Below are 7,180 nucleotides of genomic sequence, written 5' to 3' on the forward strand. Positions count from 1 at the left end.
CGAAATGACTAAAAAATCTAACAATTCTTAAACGGGCTCTGCTCTCTGTGCGTCGTGCGGGTAGCAGGACGGCCAGTCCCGGGTGCCGATGTTGCGGGTTTTCTTATCCTGGCTTGGCATCCGTCCTGGTTGTCTCGAATGACGCTGAGAGAGGGTCACAAGCCGAGCGTTCCGGAACGACGCGCTCCCTCGAGCTGCGAGCGCACAGAGACGCGCCGCTACGCGACCGACCGCGTCAGTGCAGGCCCGGAGCGGGTGCAGACAGTGTCAGCATGCGGTCTGATGCCGGCCGGTGGTGCAGCGCGCTGCTCCGCGCGCATAGTGCAGGCACTACAGCTTCGCATAACCACCAGGAGCACTCGTGTGGAGTCCCTTCACACTTCTTGGAATGAACCACCGATCCGCGGACAGCCGGTCTACGCCACGACTTCTGCATGTGGGGTTTCGTCTGCACCGGTTGCAGCACTGAAGCGCGGGAGAAGAAAGGAGAATCGAATGGTTTGTTTGGATGAAGTAGGTACAGATCTTGGCCACTTCTCCAGTTCTGGCTTGCCACTGCAAGCTATCCCGTGACGTTTCTTTCATCCCATTGGATTGTTTCCACTTAAGAAAAATAGAAATTTCGTGATGCATGTTTACCTATGCCTGCCTGTGCCTGCGATCTGTTCTCGCGATCTGTAACCTAAGAAAGCACGCCATGTTCTTTTATTACGACGATCCCTAAAACACCCCGCCTTGGTGGGACTGGACTAGATATTCTTGTGGGCATGCGTGAAACTATTCTGAGCTCACTTTCACGAGCGTGCTCGACTGGCTTAATCACGATCTTCCAGCATATGCGTACGAAAACAATCGCGGCGACTCGCTGAGCAATCAGGCCCGCGCGCCGCCACACGCTCTGGTTACCCCCAGCAACGAGCCCTGGCAGTCGCCAGTGTCGCCACTTCCGCCCCGGCGCGGGCGCCACCTATTTGCGTGTCCTCCATCGTTCAAAAGAAGCGGGAAACATGGTTCCATGCAATGTTCGCACCACACGGATTAACAGTCTGGGTCACACCTCCGAGGTGGCCGAGCCCAGGGCGCGTGATGACCGGTCCCGCAGGCGGGAGACAGGGCGCAAGCGCGATACATGGGAGGGGGGCGACCTCCCGGGGTACGGGTGAGGCGAATGGAGTTGGTAGAAAGCCGACACCGCGGACGAGCCCACGGGCGTTTTCACGCCTCAGTCTTGCCCACCGGGTGTATCTGTCACCCCCAGGAGTATCGTGCTGCCGACTCCAGCGGGTTCTGGTGCACGACCACGCTTCGCCGTCCCACTTCCCTCCGAATTCGGCGATTCAAAACACCGCGCTTCTCGACAGTCGCCGATGAACGACATAGGCGCAGTCACTTACCACGCGCTCGGGTGGAGGGAGGGTCAATTTGACCCCCCTCCCCCTCTCCCGATGGTATTTCCAAAATTGTTTCCGAACGGCGCGGCGCAGCCGTGCCAAATTTGGCATAGCCGTAGACAATTGAATAGTAGGTCGCTTGACCTAAAAATTTAGACGTACCTTGTAAGGTTGCTGACCGATGGCATGTCAAAGTGGTTTCAGTTTCACGGTTTCAGCGAAGGCAATTTCTAGGGAATCATTCAATCTGAGGCAGCAACGGGATGTTTGACGAAGCCTGATTATTTGTGATATGGTTTCTTAGGCAAAACAAGTATTGAATGAGCTAATTACGTTGGCCTAAGGTCAAGTATGGAGGTCAGACCAAGGTCAGAACCGATCTGTTTTCTTACTCTAGGGCTTGCTGTATGGGATAGTTTGTGGTGCTCATTTCGAATTTATTAATAGCAGGAACCGCATTATACAGCTTTCATTGACTTGTAAGAGATCAGAATGGGTCATTGACCTAAGATGACCCAGGTCGACATTTTGTTGTTAGGAGCATATGTGGAGGGGTTGGGTTGTGGTTGGGGGTGCGATGGGTTGGGGCGGGCTTTCCTGGCCGCCGCTGGATGTTGTATGCCGCCGGCTGCCGCTGTCACACCCTCCCACGAGAGCAAATTTATAATGAGGAGCCCATTGGTCAGCATACGATCCCGATGATATTAGCGCACGGCTCGACACGTTGTGGTTCCGGTACACCCGACACCAACACACACTCATGTGAGCCACAGAGCTAGGATGAAGCGGGTGACCGGGGCATTGGCGGGATGGCGGATCCGGTCAGGCACCATGAACGGCTGTCTCCCCGCCCATGGCTGTGCGCCCTTAACCACGGTATCCACCTCCACCCTTTAGCTAGCGATAATATTTAAGTGGGGCAAAAACGGGATTGCGTGCATACTAATACGCCCAGCCGGCAAGGGTCCCCCGCACTGGCGAATTATATTGACAAGAGCCCGCTGGGTAATGACCCTGGGACCCCCCCCCCCCCCCCCCCGGCCTTAACTAATCCACGCAGACTCCACGCATTCGGCGCCCATCACACTCATTCCAAGCATTCGCATACGTTGGCGCCCACATCATCTCGTTCATCCTTGGCACGCACACGGATGGGACCCCCCCCCCCCCTTTTTCCCGCACCTTGACATTATAATTGGCTCGTCTGCATGGGTCCTCGTTAAGTTTTAATTCACTTATCACATTTCGGTCTTGCCATAAATGTACGTTTAAGCCCCGTTCAAAGCATATCACGATGATTTGCCAGCTTGACACCCACGCAGCTGCTGGGCCGACCACGAGTGTCAAAGCTGAACGGCGACTCGCTCCCTCGCCTGACCTCCAGGGGGACGGCTCCCTATTTGGACGACGCTTCCCACGTTCCGTCCACGATGGGCGGCTCCTCATTCACACGGCCGCACCCACCGCTCGCAGCTTTCCGCTGCCGCGCATGCGCCTTAGGCGGCGCCTCGTCCAGCACGGAGGCGTCGCTTCCGGCGCTTCTGCGCCCTCGCCTCCCGCCCGCCGGAGCAGGCTTTGCAAGGCACCGCCCCACGGCGCGTCCCTCAGAGGCCTCGAGGCAGACAGCGCGCTCATGGGACGGTGGAGCCTCTCGGCAGACGACGAGCGCCCGGCGCGACCTGCGTTCACGCCTCACAGTCTCCTCGGCCGGCGCGCTCTGGAGACTCGGCCTGACCGGCCTGTCCGGCGACCTGACTCCTCGTCGCCTTCCCTATGAGCGTCGATGACGGGATCCCTATCCGTCTCGAACATCCCGTCACCCCTCGCTCATAAGGCCCGGCGTGCACCATGTCGGAAGAGAGCGGACTGACTCCTGCCCTCTCCCAAGGCGGAGACACCACGGATAGACTTCGCTTCCGCCCTGCACAATCGAGCATCCCAGGCGGCCCCCATTTATCCAAGGTCACTTCATGACCAACGCCTCTTTAGGCCGTCACGCCTGGGGTCGAGTGGGAAACAACAAAACGAGTAGGCCGTCTCGAAAAAAAGAGTGAAACTGTGTCTTGTGCCGCGCTACCCACAAACGTCTATCTGCGTAAAAGCAGGACTGCGGTCGTCTGGCTCCTCGTCCTTGTCACAGCCGCGCCGGGCTACTCGCCTGCCGGCGGGCCGCGAGCGGCGGACTGCTCCGTCCATCCACACTGCGACAGACTGTCATCTGCCGGCCGGTCGCGAGTGCCCGCGCCGCCATCGCGCACCGTCGGGTGCTGCCCTCTACCGCAATTGCCCATAGCGACTGACAGATGGCGTCCGTGTCTCCTCCCGAACGCCGGCCCGGGCGACGCCCCGCGAGTGACCTTCTCCGGTCTCGCGGAACTGCGGGAGATCCTTCGAGATGCCGCGGGCTCGGCGCACCTCACCGCTATGCCTCAACATCCCGGAGCAGGCGGTCTCTCTTCGACCTCTAGCCTACATACCGGGGTCATGTCCGGTTCGGTGAATTCGACGCCGTTCTCCCCTGTACCGAACCTCCGGCGTCCCTGTCGGATCCATCTCGGGCGAGATGGGCCTTCGCTAATGAAACAATAACGCCGTGCATCAATTGGCCAGAGAGCGATCCAGGCCTAGTGAAAAGGAGAGGGGGATAGAAGCCGGGCAATACACGCGCTCGCTTGGGGAATCCGCGCAGCATGCGCGGAGCTAGACCGCGCTAACCTATTACGTGAGAGAGGCCGGGCATGCGCGCTGGATCGAACCCGTGAGGTTCCGGCTTATTGCCTCTAACTATTGACACCAAACCGGCTTCTAACTATTGACAAAGAAAACGAAACGTCAATGTACGGCGAACGGTCCACCTGACCCACATCCTGCCACCATTGCATGTCGGCGCGGCCCGTACATCGCATCCGGCCGCGACGACGGCCAGACGAGGGCCCAGACAAGCCAATGCGCCTCTGCATGGCTTCCGCCATTGGTAAGCTCCGGACGCCTACGGGGCATGTCAACGAACTGGCCGCTGCGCTCAAGCATGCGTCCCGGACTCCGGACACAGCACCGCCCAACGCCGGGCCGAATGTCCTCTCGCCGCCCGAACCGACCTCGTCCAGCCTCGCTCCCTTACTAAACCATCGCTACGCAAACCAATACCTGTATTCATACGCAAAGACAACGAAGCAAAACATCACTCATAGACCGCGACATACACACCTACCACACTCACACCTTCGAGCCCCTCCCCCTTTCTCCGGCTCTGCGGAAGGGATCCGGTAACCGCGGCTTACGCCGCCCGGTGGGGAGCGGGGCGGAAGGGCACACTCGGGGCGCCAGCCGTCCATGGCCCGGTGAGTTGGAAGGAGGGGGGGGGGGGGGGTTCAACAGCCTGGCCACTCACATCGTGTGCGCTGTCGTCGGTGACCGTTGTCCGCCGCGTCGAACGTCGCAGCCGGGTGCTACGGGCTGAGGCCTCGAGGATCGACCTCAAGGTGCCGCTGTCGCACTGTCCGTACTCTCCGCACTCCGTGCTGCCTGGTCCGTACTCTCCGCACTCCGTACTGCCTAGCCCGTACTCTCCGCACTCCGTACTGCCTGGTCCGTACTGTCCGCACTCCGTACTGCCTGGTCCGTACTCTCCGCACTCCGTACTGCCTGGTCCGTACTGTCCGCACTCCGTACTGCCTGGTCCGTACGCTCCGCACTCCGTACTGCCTGGTCCGTGCTGTCCTTCGCACTGTCCGTACCCCGGTCCGTACTGCCTGGTCCGTACTCTCTGGTCCGCACTCTCTGGTCCGCACTCTCTGGTCCGCACTCTCCTCACTCTCCGTACTGCCTGGTCCGTCCTCCTGGTCCGCACTTCCGGTCCGCACCTCCTCACTCCCCGTATTCCGTCCAATGCATCGCCGGGCCGGCATGCGCCGCTACCCGAGTCCGGCCCTCGACGTGCCCCTAGGCCAGATCTCGGACGTGGCATCGCTGGCGACGACGCAAGGCCAGCCCGCTCTCGCCTCGGGCGGGCCCTGCGCGTCCCCCTCTGGCCCAGTTCCCACGTGGCGCGGCTCTCCCGACGGCATCTGGGGCGACGGCGGCGCCGGCGCGGCGGGGGTTGTTGGGGTGAAATCGCAAACAGCCTCACAACATGTTATTTTGAGCGTTCCTGTGCGTATTTGCCTCGCCGATCGCCCGCTCTCGCCTCCATTTGTCTTGGCGCGATGGACAATTTTGGCAGGTGGGGCCGCCGTCATGGTTGTTCCGGAAGACGCACGTGTTGTTCTGGCGACGTGAGTTGATCGGCCGGATCGTCGAGCCGAGCCGTATTCATCCCTCGACCTGATGTACCTGTCTGTTCGGGGGGGGAGTGGGGAGGGGAGAGGGGAGCCCTTGACCACGGCCGGCTGGTTCGCGTTCCCACGCTCTGTGCGCGGAACCCCTCTGGTCCCGGACGGGTGGCGCGTAAAACAGCGTGAAATGAAAGTGTACGCCTACACATATTACCTAGCGTAATCTTTGTGGGTTGTTCAAATGCAAAACTCACAGCGGTCTTGTATGATTTTGTCACCAGGACATTCAAAAGGTCAAATAAGGTCACTGACCTCAAATAAGCTCGTGGCCTTTTGCTTACATACATTTATCTAGGTTCTGGGGGCACTTTGGAGGCCATTTTGGAATTTGATCTTGTTTGACCTTATTTGATCCGAAGATCATGGCACAGGGATATCAAACTTTGACCCAAGTGAGCTCATGTACAGGTCGACACAACCTGCAAACTCGGTACCTCTAGCTTCCTTAGTTCCCGAGATCTCAGGGAGGGTCAAACTGAACCCCGCCTCCACCGGAGCGAAGGGTATCTAGCCGGCCACCCGGACGCGTGTTCAAGTACTACCTACTCACTTCTCTTAGGCCCAATACGATAGAAAAACACCCGATCACCACGACGGTACGAAAACCCATTTCCTCCACTCCTTTGGGTGTAGTTTTGTTGTTGGAAGAACGGGCTGGGGCTCCTGTCCCAACTTTGGTGAAGAGAAGAGTCGAATCCATCGGGGAATCCGTTTATGTGCATTTTGCAGATAGGTTGCGTCATTTTCTCCTGCTTCCCTCTCTTTCAGCACATTTTGCAAAGCTACGCCTGTGTCCGAATAACCAGAATGTTCAGGCCCTTCTCGCTGATATCAATCACGTTAGTTTTGTGTTTGGATTGGCTTCACACAACATGGGTGTTTCGAGGGCTTCATAATGCACACGCAGGTTCACTGCCAATGCAGTCTCACAGCAGATACCGTCCGCTGTCCTGCGGCCGCCCTGTGCACCCCGCTTCCCCTCTCTCCAACTTCAAATGCCGGAGATAACGAAACCGCGTGCCGCCGCGCGGGTGACGAGAGCCAGATGATGGCACAAAATAATTGAGGCTTTTATTTGGCATCGTATTTGTGTCCCTAAGCAGCAGCTTCCTCCAGAATGCCTTCAAATTTGTCAGGTCCCATGCTGCCCCGTCCGAAAGCATCACGATCCGCCCAGTCCTGTCTGATCTTGACCTGTTCCGCCCCGTTTTGCATGGTTCCGTCTGATCACGGCTTGTCCCGCTCTGTCCCGCCGCTTCTTTTCAGTCACGTCCGGCGACGTGCGATGCCGCCTGACCGCGTCCGGTCACGCGTGGTTTCGTCTGGTGCCGTCCGGTTCGATCCGGTCCCGTCCGGTTCCTTCTAACCACGTCCGGTGACGTCCGATGCTGTCTGACCGCGTCCGGTCACGCATGGTTTCGTTTGGTGCCGTCCGGTTCAGTCCGGCCCCGTCCC

Source organism: Pollicipes pollicipes, unplaced genomic scaffold (assembly GCF_011947565.3).
Source record: "Pollicipes pollicipes isolate AB1234 unplaced genomic scaffold, Ppol_2.1 Scaffold_4881;HRSCAF=5763_pilon_pilon_pilon, whole genome shotgun sequence".
Taxonomy (NCBI): domain Eukaryota; kingdom Metazoa; phylum Arthropoda; class Thecostraca; order Pollicipedomorpha; family Pollicipedidae; genus Pollicipes; species Pollicipes pollicipes.